Genomic DNA, 16553 nt, shown 5'->3' on the forward strand with positions numbered 1-16553 from the left:
GGGAGATCCTCAAAGCTGAAGTTACAGAAAGTCTTCTTTTAACCTAACAGTGCTTCACTTATGTACTGCACTTTTACCAACACAGAGTTCTAGAGTGTGTCTGTAAAGTCATGGTGCACTTTTGACTGGTCAGGAATGCAACAAAAGATAATAGAAATGTTAAATCTGTACCAAATAAAAGGTAAACTCTCCCAGTTTTATACCCATTCAGTGCAGTCTGATGTGGGCTCATGCACAGATTCTTTAGGGCTCCTTAGGTAGTTATCCTGTATAGCATCTACAGACTCATCCCTAACTATTGGCTACTAGAACAGGGTTTCTCCACCAAACTGCCGGTTTTCCTCAACTGCTTATTTCATCGAGTAATGTTATTCCTATATGGTGGCGTTTTGTTATAAATGCGCCGATATTCACATTGCTCTTTGGTCACAGATTCGAATTTAGAGAGCCACAGAACACACTGAACTTTCCTCTGTACCGTCCACATCTCGACTGGCATGGCCGTGGGCTGCTCCGCTGTATACACGGTGTTACATCATCATCTGCACATGCGCACATGTTGCCACATCATCCTACAGAAACTAGGAGGGTTTTCCTTTTATTTGGTGCAGATTTCACATTTCTATCATCTTTTGTTGCTTTCCTGTGACCGGTCAAAAGTGCACCATGACTTTACAGACACACTGTATATGACTGGTCAATCTTATAGTACCAGAGCTTGGTCTCTGCCTTCATTCAGGACATCCCAGAAAGACCACTCTAGCTTCCGGGAGCACCCCCCCCCCACCACCACCACCACTCTTTCTTACCTAGCCAGCTCTGTAGAATCAGCTCAGAGCTCTATTTTCACTGATCAGAATTCAACTTCTTCCTATGCTCAACCCTGCTTCCTCTACTCCCTTAGAGTTGTTCTTCCTAAGAACATTTCCTAGGAAACTTCACCCATGTAAATCTCAGTCTCCTAGTCTTTTCTGGGGAAACAGATGCAGCAAAGTTGGTGGCTAGATGTAGTGTGAGGAAGCGAATCTAAAATGTGATTTTGGAGCTGAACCACCGTCAGTTACTAACATTGAGGACCCTAAGTGTGGCGGTAGGTGGAGTATGGATACGCCACCGCACATAGTGGTGGCGACACTGCTGAAAGTATCCCTGGTGGTGAACTTGGGTGAAACATCGGTGGGAGCAAATTTTCCAGTGGGTACAATGGATAAGGTGCTTGAGGGTTTTGGACAAAATAATAATTGTAAGAACAAAGGAATCAGTGGCTCTGCTGATTCCTTCAAGTAATTAGAGAAAGATGATGCAAGGCTGAGTGATACCAGGCAAAGTATAAAATTCAGAGGAACTCTGCTGGTGCCAGTATCCATGGCAATGACTTCTTCCTGCTAGTTTTCCCTTTAGTTCCATTTCCCAAGTCCTCAGCTGAAGCCATATTCTGATTTTTTACAACTCTTCCTGTCTGGATCCTCCAATGCTCCTCATCCCTTCTCCATGGCAACCAGAGTGACTCCCCAAAGAATAAATTCATGCTACTTTTCTGTTGTAAGTACTCAAATGGAACATCTTTAGGAGGATGTACAAATCCTTCTGGGGAGAAAGAGCACTCCTTGAAATCCCTGGTCTCATTTCTCATCGGTGCTACACTTCACAACAGTCATGCCAAGTCATACTGACATTTAGAGAGGGATTTCAAAAGAAGTCTTGAGGCATTTGTAAATCTACAAATTACTAAATACTCCTCCTGTATCTATTTTCTCATAAAAATCCCCTAAGGCAAATAACATGTAAAATTAAAAATGAAGTTGGAATCTGAAATGGTAAATATAAGGGCTAAGGAATTCTTTGCTACTCATGAGAACATCATAGAAATATCTGACCCTGTTGTTGGTCCAGAGAATAGTAAAGCTAGACTGGTATTGACTAGGCTGAGAAGAAGAGGAAGGGCAGACAGAAGTGTAGAAGCACCTGAGGGTACAGGCAGGCTCTGAGGGAACAGAAAAGTAGCAGACTCAGGGCATAGTTATTTCCCTTCCTGCTAGGAAGCCACAGCGATGGCGGGCTTAGTTCAGAAACAGCAAGGGAGCAATGAACCAAGTAGAACAGGGAGCAGAAGAGAACCATAGGTCCTCCAAAGCATACAAGATGAAACCAATGGGCACCCATTCACAATTTACCATTATCATTTGGTTTCTATAGTCAATACAATAGCAATTCCATCTAATGACAACAAGGACAATATGAGAATGATTTTATTTCCTGCATTTCAACTGCCAGTTTAGCCAGTATCTTTTGGAAACTTGTGTTTGTTAGTCTTTGTAACATGATATTTAAATACATTAAAATATTACTTTGCATGTGAGTTAGAAAACTTTAAATTCTAGAACCTATAAAGCTAACACCAACTAGAAGTTTTGAAACTTCATAAGTGTGCCTCTTTTTTCCTATCTCTACAAAATGTTTCCAAGAAAATGAGCAAATGATAAACATAGTACATTTTGCAGTTCATTTTGTACCAGGGAGTTACTCATCCTGCTGGCAAATCTTTCATCCAGTTGAGTTATATTTTCCCTTACTATCTTTCTGTATGCCTCCCTTGAAAAACTTGTTTTGGGGTTGCCCCATAGTAATTTAGGAAACACAGGAACTGACAGCTTTAGTAAGCCACAGCAGAAGCCCGTGTTTATCTTTTACCCTCTTTACACTTACTCTTTGGTACATATATTATAAACAATATTTTATTTCTTTCCAGCTTTGGGGAGAGACATTTTTTCACTCCAGGAAAAGTTGGGAAGCTGAAGATGGTGTTAGGCTGCTGTTTTGCTCATTCCCAATTTATCAAATGACTTGGACAGTTGTCCTCATTTATTTTACTCTGTGTTTTAATGTCTATAACAAAACTACTGACAAAATGTAAAGCCAATGTAATTCCACCACAAAGTTTTAAGAGTAAAATTAGAAATAGGTGATCTTAAGTATTATGCTTTGTTTAGATTAACCATGTATACAACTTAATGCTTGATAATATATAAGTGCTATCATGGTATTCTTCAAATTAAAATATTAGGAACACAAATTATGCTGGACTTATATACCATATTAGTAATTAAAATAACTTAAAAGGAATGAAATAAGTTAACTACATTTTGTTGATACTTAGTAATCATTTGGTGATAAACTTACTTGACATTTTAAATTTAAGTTTTTAACTGTCATGTCACCTATGAAGGAAAAAAATCAAGAAAACTTACCTTTATTTGGTTTATAACTTGTACAGTATAATTATATAAAATACAAGTAAAAAACAAAACAATTGCTTACCTTGAAGTATTTAAAAAGTACACAAGTAAGTTGACTGCGAGCAGCTCAAGCTAGCAGAGACAGAACGCTTCAAATGTTCCTATCACTTGCAGAAGAGGGAATGGTTTAGGCCTGGAAGAAAGGGCTCTCAAATGTTTGGCCCGTCTCATGTTTCATCCCCTCCTATTAGCAACAGGCCTGTGTCTAATTTTACTCAGTGACATAAACAGCTCATACCAGCTTAAAATTGTTTGGGCAACAGTTCCAGGACACGGCTTTAAGTGTGCCAAAAAAAAAAAAATTCTTATAAAACCAATGTTTAAACCCTGAATCATGATAGTCTTATACAACTTTCTAAAATAAACTTTACTTCAAATGAATAGCAAAAAGTTGAGATAGCTTTCAATAGAATCTAATGTTGACAAAACCTCATGAAAAATCACTTCAAATTAATATGCAACATTTAGAATTTACAACTTTATTAGTATTAAATGTATACTGTTCTCATCTGAGTGAGCTGTAGATCATGCAATAGTTACTCTTTAAAAATCACTTTCCTTAAGCCTTTTTCTAAGTGAAAACTCTAATACTTGGGATGAGAACCTTCATTAATAATCACAGTAAATAGAAGGTAAACAAACTCTATGTTAAAATTATGTTTTCTTTTTTAGTAAACTAAATTTATATTATGTCTAACAAATTATGTGAGTGTAACAATGTGATCTTGACATCTTATCTTTATTTAAAAAGAATAACAATTAAATTATTCAATTTTTATTAAATATTCTTGAAGAAAATAGAACATTAAATTTTAAATAATCTTAATATTGTATTTTGTATTACTTTTATATAGCCTGGTTAGTAGCATGAATTAAAACTAAATTATAGATCTGAAATCAGTATTTTAGTCCTAAACCTTGAATATGAGAAGCAGCAAAACGATATTATTTTCTTTTCTTTTCAGGAGAACTTTTCTCTTGTATTTCTTCATACTCTAACTTCTTTTGAAATTTGGTGCTTCTTACACCAGTAACCACTTGCCTTAATTTTTTTTAAACTACATTAACATGGTTTCAAGTGTCCCATTCAATATAACACCCTCAACTCCCCCTCTTCGTGCCTTCATAGCCCATGCAAAGTCTCTTTCCATTCTCATTTCACCCCCTTTCACCCCCTTTCACCCCCTTTCACCCCCTTTGACCCCTCTCTCCCTACCTCCATCCTTCCTTTCCTCTGGAACTTGCTACCCTGTTATCTGTATCTAGGTGTTATGTGCATATAATTTGACTAATCCCTTCACCTTCTTTGATCCCATCCCCTTTCCCCCTTCCCTCTAAAAGCTACTGTTCTTCATTTTCAAAATTGCTGAAGCTATTCGAATTCTTTTTGGTTCCACATAAAATTTTGGAATATTTGTTTTAGATCTATGAAGTATGCCATTGGTATTTCAATAGGAATTGCATTGAATCTATAAATTGCTTTGGGTAATATGGATATTTTAATGATGTTAATTCTTCCTATCCAAGAAGACGGTATATGCTACCACTTGTTTGTATTGTCCTTGATTTCTTTTTACAATGTTTTATAATTTTCCGGATACAAGTCTTTTACTTCCTTGGTTAAATTTATTCCTAGGAACTCTATTTTTTTTTTGTTGCAATAGTGAAGGGGATTGTTTCCTTTATTTCTCTTTCTGACAGTTTATTGTTGGTGTATGAAAATGCTACTGATTTAGCATCAGAGATACTGGACTCTGGTTTTCTTTCTTTGTATAATAGTATCTTTACCTGGTTTGGAATTAAGATAATGCTTGTCTCATAAAATGAGCTTGGAAGTCTTCCTTTCTCTTGATTTTTTTTAGAATAGCTTGAAAATGATAGGCATTAGTTCTTTTTTGAATGTTTTGTAAAATTTACCTGTGAAACCATCAGTCCAGGACTTTTGTTTTCTGGAAGTTTTTTGATAACTGTTTCAGTTTCATTCACTATAATCGGTCTGTTTAGGTTTTCGGATTCTTCCAGACTTGATTTTTTTTTTTTTTTTTTGTATTTTTCTGAAGCTGGAAATGGGGAGAGACAGTCAGACAGACTCCCGCATGCGCCCGACTGGGATCCACCCGGCACGCCCACCAGGGGCAACGCTCTGCCCATCAGGGGGCGATGCTCTGCCCCTCCGGGGCGTCCCTCTGCCACGACCAGAGCCACTCTAGCGCCTGGGGCAGAGGCCAAGGAGCCATCCCCAGCGCCCGGGCCATTTTTGCTCCAATGGAGCCTTGGCTGCGGGAGGGGAAAAGAGAGACAGAGAGGAAGGAGAGGGGGAGAGGTGGAGAAGCAAATGGGCACTTCCTGGCCAGGAATCGAACCTGGGTCCCCCGCACACCAGGCCGACGCTCTACCGCTGAGCCAACCGGCCAGGGCTTCCAGACTCGATTTTGGGAGATTAAATGTTTCTAGGAATTTATCCATTTTGCCTAGGTTGTTCAATTTTTTGGCATATAGATCTTCATAGCATTTTCTTTGCTTTTTAGAGAGAGAGTAAGAGAGAGAGGGAAGACAGATAGGAAGGGAGAGAAATAACAAGCATCAACTCATAGTGTGGTACCTTACTTGTTCATTGATTGCTTTCTCATATATGCTATGACCAGGGGCTCCAGTTGAGCCAGTGACCCCTTGCTCAAGCCAATGACTCTGGGATCAAGCCAGCGACCTTGGGCTTCAAGCCAATGACATTTGGACTCAAACTAGAGATCATAAGGTCATGTCTATGATCCCATGCTCAAGCTGATAACACCACACTTAAGCTGGTGAGCCTGTGCTCAAGATGGATGAACCCTCACACAAGCCATTGACCTTGGGGTTTCAAACCTTGGTCCTCAGCATCCCAGGCCAATGCTCTATGCTCTGCACCACAGCCTAGTCAGGCTAGATTTTTGTAGTATTTTCTTACAAACCTTTGTTTTTCTGTGATATCAGCTGTTACTTCTCCTCTCATTTCTAATTTTATTTATTTGGATTCTCTTTTTTTATGATGAGTCTGCTTAAAGTTTTGTCAATTTTGTTTACCTTTTCAAAGAATAAGCTCTTGGTTTCATTGATCTTTGGGGGGGGGTTGGGGGGGTTGCCTCTATGTTATTTATTTCCACTCTGATATTTATTATTTCTTTTCTTCTACTTTCCTCTAGGCAATACTCTCTGGCTGGTATGTTCTGGATATGTTGGTAGAAAGTCATAAAATGTTAAAGCTAAAAGTGACTTTACAGATTATTTATTGAGTTTTTAAATGATAGAGAAATATAAACATAAATTTTTACAATAAAAAAAAAATGGCCTAATTCTAAAATGGTATTCCAAGTTACATTAACAATTCTCAAGACTTATAAATAAGTGAACCTATACTTTCATACTAACCTGAAATAAAGATCATAATTAATATTGAAGGAAACAAAATTAATGTAAAGCAAAATGTTTTTGAACTATATTGTGGTATTTAAAAAAAATACTTTAAAAAAGGTTTTCATATCTAATTTTTTAAAAGTAAAGTGTTTTTGATATTTTAATACACAAAGGCCAAAAATAGAGCAAAAGAAATTTTCAAATTTAGCTTAAATTATGGTTGTTATTATTTAAAATCTCTAAAATTAAGAATCAGCAAAGCAGATGCATATAGATTAAGAAAGAACCACAGTGCTCTCTAGTGGTAATACTCATGCATTTGCTTGAAAAAAAATTAAATCGGCTAACTTCTAGAAGTAAAATATGCAAAAAATAATTGTTAAAATTTTTTTTTCATTCAATATTTGCATGTAATTAGGTTGTATTTTTTTAGCATAAGTTTACTGTTATAGTCCATTATGCATGTATAGCCTGAAAATAGTATATAGAAAATTTAACTCTATTTCTGGAACCAGAGCTAGAATTCTGTCTGTGCTTCTGTACCCCTTGATGCTAGTGAATGCTGGGGTTTAGAACATCAGTGGGTAAGAGCAAGGGAACAGTAAGACCACTGAAAACTAAAATGAGTGAGTCAGAGCTATGGCCATTCCCAAATTCAGGCATCATCCAGAAGTCAAATGACATCTATGTGGTTACTCATTGGAGACGTATCTCTGAAGTGTATAATTTTCCTCAATTTGCTTGGTTGTTATACTGTTAAAAAATGTACTGTATCTTAACTGAAACCATACAAAAATGTTGTGTGTTTGCATATAAAATTTAGAAAGTGTCTAAATTCAGATAAATGTAAACAGATTTTCAGTTACAGGGATATATCATGGGACTTTTGAGATTTGTCTGATACTTAGAATAATGATTCGTTTTGTAAGCCTTTCCATGTATGAAAACAGTCTCATCTCCCTGTTCTTTTCCTGTTAAGTGACAGTGGAATGTATCCTCATCATAACAACAATCACATCATTCAGAAAATGTCATGTCATCTAGAGACCTGTAGCCCTGCTGAGGGCCAGTACATGAATAAAATGTGTTCAAAAAGAATCTTGAGCCACTTAGCTGATTTGGTACTTCAATTCAATATCTCAGTGCGATGGTGTAATGTTCTGTGATTCTTGTCTTGAAATTCTTTTATTATTATTGTTATTATATATTTTTATGAAGTGAGAATCAGGGAGTCAGAGAGACAGACTCCTGCATGCAACCTATTGGGATCCACCTGGCGTGCCCACCAGGGGGCGATGCTCTGCCCATCTGGGATAATGCTCTGTTGCAACCGGACCCATTCTAGCACCTGAGGCAGAGGCCATGGAGCCATTCTCAGCACCCGGGCCAACTTTGCTTCAATGGAGCCTTGACTGCAGGACGGGAAGAGAGAGACAGAGAGAAAGGAGAGGAGGAAGGATGGAGAAGGAGGTGGGCGCTTCTCCTGTGTGCCCTGGCCAAAATCAAACCTGGGACTTCTACATGCCGGGCCAATGCTCTACCACTGAGCCAGCCGGCCAGTGCCTTTAAATTCTTAATAATTTAATCTTTGAATTTTGTGTTTTGTAAGCCCAGTGGGCTATAGAACACACTTCAGATACTTTGGAGCATTCTCCCAGCTCCTCATCTCTATAGGATGAGTCTTGGCTGCTTTTTTTTCCTCCCAAGGTCTTCCTTCCCCTGAAGTCCTGTTCGCCACTGCTATTATTTACCTGGGGTGAGGATCAGGTCACAATGAAGGGGGAAGGCTCCAATTTCAGTGAGCCCCTCTGACTGTAGAGGGACCCATAGACATAGGGAGGATGGGCCTGGGCCAGGAACACCCCAGCACATTTGGCAGGCGAGTCAGTAGAGGTGACCCTCTTGGCCATTGTGGACCAGGTACTGAGTGTGAACCAGCTCACAGACTGGAGTTAATGAAAGTCATTTATCTCCCGTGGGATGGAGCAATGAGCCCTCGTGAAAGGAAGATGAAGTTTCCTGACCCCCAGCTGGGGTACAGAGCTTTCTTGCAAGGATGACAGAAGGAAGCCAGCATGCCTGCACATACACATCGAGTTCAAGGCAGTGGACCTGGCAGCTATGAGGGTCCATACTTCCTCTGCGATTATGCCCATGCACCAGGGAGCATTGCATTAAATGGAAAATACAAACCACCTAGACAGAAAAAAGTTTTTCATCTTTCTGCCTTAGATGGCTCCATTTTCTTGTGTTTTGAATGAAGGACCCTCCATTTTCATCTTGCACTGATCATGAAAATTATGTAGTCAGTCCTGACCAAGTTCTAAATTCCAAGACCCCAAATGGAGCCAGACCTTCCAGATACCTCTCACTTCTTCCACATCACCAATAAGTAATTTTCTTTTACCACTTTAATTGTTTTTCCTTTTTTATTATTCAATTACAATTGACGTTCAATACTATTCTGTATTATTTTTAGATACACAGCATAGTGGTTCGACAATCGTGTAATTTGCAGTGTTCCCCTGATATTTCCAGTACCCGCCTGGCCCCATACATAGCTATTACAATATTATTGACAATAGTTCCTATGCTGTAATTTACATCCCTGTGACTATTTTGTAATTACCAGTTTATACTTCTTACTGCCTTCACCTTATTCATCCATCTCCCAAACCTCCTTCCCTCTGTCAACTGTCAATCTGTTCTCTGTATCTATAGTATGAGTCTGTTTTCATTTTGTTTGTTTGTTTTGTTTTTTAGATTCCATATATAAATGAAACGATATGGTATCTGTCTTTCTCTGTCCAACTTACCTCACTTAGCATAATACCCAAGGTCCACCTATGCTGTCACAAAAAGTGAGCTTTCATTCTCTTTTGTGGTTGAGTAGTATTCCTCAATACTGGAATGGTATTTCTGGGGAGCATTTGGCAATATGTACCAAAACTTTAAAATGTGTACACTTAAAAAAGTTATTATTCTAGAATATTTCATATATATACAAAAGTGGGCAGAAGAGTATAATGAACTGTCCGTGACTCAACCTCAACGATGATTGACTTTGGGTCAGTCTTGTCTCAAATCCACTCCACTCACTTTCCACTCGTGCATTCACTTTGTTTATTGAAGCAAAGTCTAGTTATTATTTTTTTTCTAAAGAATTATTTTGTCACTTTTATTTCCATTTATATTTTAAACTTTATATTGAAGGATAATATACATACATAAATGTGCTGCTCATCAAATTTTTTTAAAATAAAGATTTTATGTTTTAGAGAAGGTTAGGGTTCACAGCAAAATTTAGAAGTTACAGAGATTTTTCACATACTCTTGCCCTCACACATGCATAGCTTCCCCCATTAACAACATCCTCACTAGAGTGGCACATTTATTATAATTGATGAGCCTCCATTGATCATAATAACCCAAAGTCTATAGTTTACACTAAGGTTCACTATTGATAGTATATGCTTTATGGGTTTGGGCAAATGTACAATGACATATATTCTCCTTACAGGGTATTTTCACCACCCTAAAAACATACTCTGTGCTCTCTGCTTATTTCTCGTCACTACTCACCCCTACCACTGGCAACCACTGATGTTTTTATTGTCTCCATAGTTTTGTCTTCTCCAGAATGTCATATAGTTGGAATCACATCATATGTAGCCCTTTTGGATTGACTTCTTTCATCCAGTAATATGCATTTAAGTTTCCTCCATGTCTTTTCACGACTTCATAGATGGTTTCCTTTGAATGCTGAGTATTATTCCTCTGCCTAGATGTACCACCATTTATTCATTAATTCAACTACCAGAGGACATCACGGTTCTTAGTTTTCACACTCATGAGTAGAGCTGCTACAAATGTTCATGCTCAGGTTTTTATGTGGATGTAAGTTTTCAACTCTTTTGGATAAGAGACTGCCAAATTGTGTGTCAAAGTGGCCGTACCATTTGTAGTCCCACCAGCAATGAATGAGAGCTCCTGTTGCCCCACATCCTCACCAGTATTTGGTGTTGTCAATGTTCCAATTTTTGGGCACTCTAATAGGTGTGTCATGGTATCTTATTATTTTACTTTGCATTTCCCCAGTGATATAAGATGTTTGTTTGTTTGTTTGTTTTTTGCTATTGATTTTTATAAGCTATTTATTTATTTACTTAGTGAGAGAAGGGGAGGAAAAACAGACTCCCACATGTGCCTGGACCAGGATCCAACCGGCAAGCCCACTAGGAAACAATGCTCTGCCTATCTGGGGCCCTTGTTCCATTGCTACTGGAGACATATTTTAGCATCTGAGGCAGAGGCCACGGAGCCATCCACAGCACCCAGGGCCAACTTGCTCCAATTGAGCCATGGCTGCAGGAGGAGAGGAGAAGAGAGAAAGAGAGAGAGAGAGAAGCAAGAAAGGTGTCATGGAGAAGCGGATGGGCATTTCTCCTCTGTGCCCTGACTGGGATTTGAACCTGGGACATATGCCGAGCCAATGCTCTACCGCTGAGTCAGCTGGTCAAGGCTGAGTTGTATAAGCTATTTATATATTTTGGATATTAACACCTTATGAGAAATATGACTTACAAGTATTTTCTCATATTCAGTAGAAAGCCTTTTTAATTTGTTGATGGTTTTTCTTGCTGTGCAGGAGATATTAAGTTTGATGTAATCCTACTTATTTATTTTTGCTTTTGTTCCCTTTGTTTTTGGTGTCAATCTTTGGAATTTATTTAAAAATTAGGACATGTTTTCTTGCAAATTGGTAAATATATCTAGAGGCTTGATCAGATTCAAGTTAGATTTTTATTGAAATAATACCTCATAGGCCTGTTATTTTCTTCTGTTGGGGCGCATCTAATGTTTGGTTGTTTCTCTGTGAAATAATAAGCAGGTGTTTGGATCCATGATTTTCATTATAATTTAAAACATAATAATATCCTAATATTTCTTCTTTATTTTTTTAGCTGGACTACTGTTCACAGGAAACTGTGGTTATCCAGTAGTATAGTTTGTATAAGACAGGCAGGGTAGGCCCTGGCCGGTTGGCTCAGTGGTAGAGCGTTGGCCTGGCGTGCGGAAGTCCCAGATTTGATTCCCGGCCAGGGCACACAGGAGAGGTGCCCATCTGCTTCTCCACCCCTCCCCCTCTCCTTCCTCTCTGTCTCTCTCTTCCCCTCCTGCAGCCGAGGCTCCATTGGAGCAAAAGATGGCCCGGGCGCTGGGGATGGCTCCTTGGCCTCTGCCCCAGGCGCTGGAGTGGCTCTGGTCACGACAGAGCGACGCCCCAGATGGGCAGAGCATCGCCCCCTGGTGGGCATGCCGGGTGAATCCTGGTGGGGCGCATGCGGGAGTCTGTCTGACTGCCTCCCCGTTTCCAGCTTCAGAAAAATACAAAAAAAAAAAAAAAAAAGACAGGCAGGGTAAATGATGGCTTGTTTCTGTTTATTTGTCAGATTTCAAAATAATGAGTGGGTTCATAAGCAACCTCTAACAGTGGCTGTGTCTTTATATTTTAAAATATATTATTAACTCATGGATTTAAATGTATTTTGTTACAATTCATTAGTGAACTATTCTACAATAGAGGTTTGTTAAATCAATTATGGTCTAAGTGTATAATGGAACAGTAGCATATAGTCACTAAAAATGAGGATATAGGTGTGTATTATTCACCTGAAAGTTATTCATGATATTTTCTAAAAGTTATTTTAATGTTAAATACATAATCACAGTACCAAAAGGAACATAGTGAAAATTTTCTCTTCCACCATTGCTCCCAAACCATCCAGATTTCTTCTTAAGAATCCACTAAGTGTGTGTGTTCTTGTAATTCTTCCAGATGTTTTAGAGCTGATCATTCAGCAGCTATGCGTTTGTGTGGCTGTATCAGTTATTAAAATAATTAGATACGGCCCTGGACAGTTAGCTCAGTTGGGTAGAGTGTCCTCCTAAAATGACAAGTTTGAGGGTTAGATCCCCAGTCAGGGCACACATGGGAAACAGTCAATGAATGCACTACTGAGTTAAATAACAAGTGAATGCTTCCCTTTCCCCTCCCCTCTCTCTCCCTTCCTCCCTCTGTCTCTCTAAAAACATCAATCAATAAATAAAAAATTAAGTCCTGGCTGGATCGTTTGGTTGGAGAGAGTGTCGTCTGGAAACACAGAGGTTGCTGGCTCAATTCCAGATGAGGGCACACACAGCAACAGCTCAATGTTCCTGTCTCTCTACCTCTCTCTCCCGGCCTCTCTCTCAAATAAATAAATAAATACTTCTTTAAGTTTGTCACAGAGTCACTTCCCGGACCCCCTGAGTGCTCCCCTTTTCCTTTGGGCACTCTAGTCCCTGCCTCATGGTTGCCTACCATCCCTCGACTGCAGGGGGAATGCCTGGCACCAGGAGGATCATCCAGCATTGTGCTCAAGCTACAGTTTTTATCTGTTCTAATTGGTCTTTGCCTATTCTCTACAGTTGCAAATATTTTAAACATTATCTCTAGAGATTTCTACAGAATAATATGCATCTTACATTTTTAAGGAGGTAAGTTAGTTTATAAAATATTATAAATATATGTTTAAGATATATTAAACTTATATAAAACATATAAACATTACATTTTTATAAAATGTGAATATAATATTTAAATGGAATATATTCTGAACTGATGTGTAACAAAGCATTAAAAATACTTTTCTCTGGTGGCATGATTATGATTTTTTTTTCCTTTTCAAGATTAACAGCATTTTAAGACTTCTCTACAATAAACACATTTTAAAAAAAGAATATACCTAAACTGGTTTTATTTTAGCAAACACAAGTGAATTTTAAAAAAGTTAATATTAATATTTTTCAACAGCTCCATCTGCTGGCTGCTGAAAAAAGTTTATTTTCTAATATTACTGTATTTATTTTTACCATAACCAGGAAAAGAAATTGAATTTCTGTATTTAAACAAAAGTTGCTCCTTATATTTTATGAATGGTAAATATCAGGAGTCAAGTTAATTTATCTGCAATGAAAAGTGATACAAATGTAGGCTGTTCACCTATAACACAAACATAACATTGAAAACTCAGTTTGATGTTTTTGGCTTAGATTGGCATACTGATTGAGCAAAATAAAAACACTGATTAGTGATTATGTATTATATAAACCGTACTTTAGGAATTCATATGTCTTTTCACAAATATTCAGAGCTGCAGTCTAAATTCTCCTGTGTCATTCTTATTAGTTTTCAAGTGAAATTGCTCTTGGTCCCATATCTCTATTATTTTCTAAAGCTGAATGAGTGATAAATGCTTTGCTAAACACAAATCTCTCTTTAGATGGTAGTGAGAGGTATGATATTTTGTGTAAATATCTCTCAGTCATCTAATAATGGAACTCTTAAAAAGGATCTTACATGAAGTAAACCAGTCATGAGAAGACAAATACTGTACCAATCCACTTATATGAGATATCTAAGGTCAAATTCATAGAAACAGAAAATAGAATTGTGGTTACCAGAGGCTAGAAAAAGGGGAGTTGTTGTTTAATGAGTATAGAGTCTTAGTTTTGCAAGATAAAAATGTTCTGGAGATCATTTCACAACAATGTAAATATACTTAATACTACTGAACTGCATTTAAAAATTAATAAGATGTAAATTTTATGCTGTATTTTTTTTACCACACTAGAAAAGTATGATCTCTCAAAAACACATATAGACATATAACAAATCTGAGACTATAAACTATACCTAAGGTTTCATTTTTGTTGTCTTCTCACAAGTCAATCAGTATTTTCACAAATTCTTAGTGTTTGTTTGTGCTTATATAGGACTACATTTAAAAAGAAACTCAAACATGTTTGTGAGATGGAATAGGATTTTAAAGTTACTGTCTAAATTAATTGGAGGATGATGAGATACACTAAAAAATTTTCTCCTATTTATATATCCCAGGACAAATCACTTGGCTATTTTGGTCTCAGCTTATTTACGTAAAATGAACTGAAAAAGGTGATCACTTCTAGGCTCTTTGAACTCTAAAATTCTCAGTGTTTTCATGGCAACTTTCTGACATCCTTTCCCAACCAGCTATAAAGCAATAATATCTGTAAGCAAATTGGTAATAAAAATTTAAAGCCACCATCAAATAATAAAAGACAATTATTTATAGTGATGTAAACTTAATAAAGAACATACTTGTGAAATATGCAGACACAGCATTAATATGGCATCACACTCTATTTGGGGAAAAGATTAAGATCCTGGGAAAGAATAGAGAATGCTTCCTTTTTTGTCCTTTTATAAAATGAAGCAAAATTTGGCCCTGGCCGGTGGTGCTGTTCATAGAGCATCAGCCTGGAGCACTGAGGTCGCTGGTTATAGCCCCAGTTGGGGCACATATGAGAAGCAACCAATGGCACAACTAAGTGGAACAATGAGTTGATGCTTCTTTCTCTGTCTCTCTCCCCTTATCTCAAAAAAAGGGAGAAGCAAAATTGTTCTACAATAGTACAGTAAGACTGTACAGAGAGGAAAAGAAAATTAAGATGAAGGGTACACTTAGGAGCAAAGGAAGTCATGGGCCAAAGCACTGTGATTGTGGGAAGTGGGGAAGATGTAAAGACTAATGAGAAGTAAATAAAAGTGGCTAAATTAAGTCAAGAAATCTGGCTGAATAAGTAAGGGCAGCCTGACATAACCTCAGGTCTAGTCAACAGTAGCAGGGCATGTCTGGGATGCCAGACAATTCATTGTAATAAAATGCAAAGAAGAGGTTTGGGAGAGAGCCCTCATTTTTATGCCATTCAGTCAGATTGTTTTATTATTATTTCTGACAATACATAAGAAAATTTTATTCTAAACAAAAAATGTTTTTAAAGGAGTTCATGTAAGTATGCTTATGGTTTTAAGTTTAACTGCTTGCTGAGAATTATGGCTAGTTCTAGTAGTTAATCATAATAGTCTTTAAATTAATTCTCATTTGCTTTCTTACATATCTGAGCTTATGATATACTTGATATAAATATAAAATTTAGAATGAGTCATTGTTCTATATCAAAATAAAAACATGAATGTAAAATAACCATATACATATATATAATGTATGTATAATACTATATAAATATACATACTTATGCATATGTTTCCATATTCCATTTTCAACTGGTATTAGCTTAACAAGCTCCAACAGTTGCAAAGAATACCTGATGAAACAATGTTACCTATTTATTATAAATTTTTAAGGTTTTTTTTTTTTTTTTTTGTATTTTTCTGAAGCTGGAAATGAGAAGAGACAGTCAGACAGACTCCTGCATGCACCCGACGGGGATCCATCCGGCACGCCCACCAGGGGCAACGCTCTGCCCACCAGGGGGCGATGCTCTGCCCCTCCGGGGCATCGCTCTGCAGCGACCAGAGCCACTCTAGCGCCTGGGGCAGAGGCCAAGGAGCCATCCCCAGCGCCCGGGCCATCCTTGCTCCAATGGAGCCTCGCTGCCGGAGGGGAAGAGAGAGACAGAGAGGAAGGAGGAGGGGGGGGGTGGAGAAGCAAATGGGCACTTCTCCTGTGTGCCCTGGCTGGGAATCGAACCCGGGTCCCCCGCACGCCAGGCCGACGCTCTACTGCTGAGCCAACCGGCCAGGGCCTATTATAAATTTAAAAAAAATAACATTTGATCCCAGAGTCTACGGGCTATTCTGTTCATGCTAGGAAACCACTGGCCTCAGGTGCTTATGGAGCTCCTGGAATACAGTTATAGTGAATTGAGATGAATTTTAAGTGTAAATTCGCAATGTGAACGGAAGAATATATAACATCTCACTAGTATATTTTTATATTGATTCCATGTGGAAATGTTCATATTTCTGGTGACAGA

At 37.9% G+C, this 16553-nt stretch overlaps 1 protein-coding gene across 1 annotated transcript in view; it reads right to left on the minus strand.

Moving 5' to 3' along the window:
* Positions 1–3419, minus strand: part of SGCG (sarcoglycan gamma) — a 78294-nt gene extending 74875 nt beyond the window's left edge. Inside the window, exon 1 of the mRNA XM_066381003.1 lies at positions 3319–3419. The gene's annotated coding sequence lies outside the window, so the exon portion shown is untranslated. The remainder of the gene's footprint in view (positions 1–3318) is intronic.
* Between the last annotated feature and the right edge of the window lie 13134 nt (positions 3420–16553).

The sequence above is a fragment of the Saccopteryx leptura genome, chromosome 4 (genome assembly GCF_036850995.1).
Source record: "Saccopteryx leptura isolate mSacLep1 chromosome 4, mSacLep1_pri_phased_curated, whole genome shotgun sequence".
In the NCBI taxonomy this organism is placed as follows: Eukaryota; Metazoa; Chordata; class Mammalia; order Chiroptera; family Emballonuridae; genus Saccopteryx; species Saccopteryx leptura.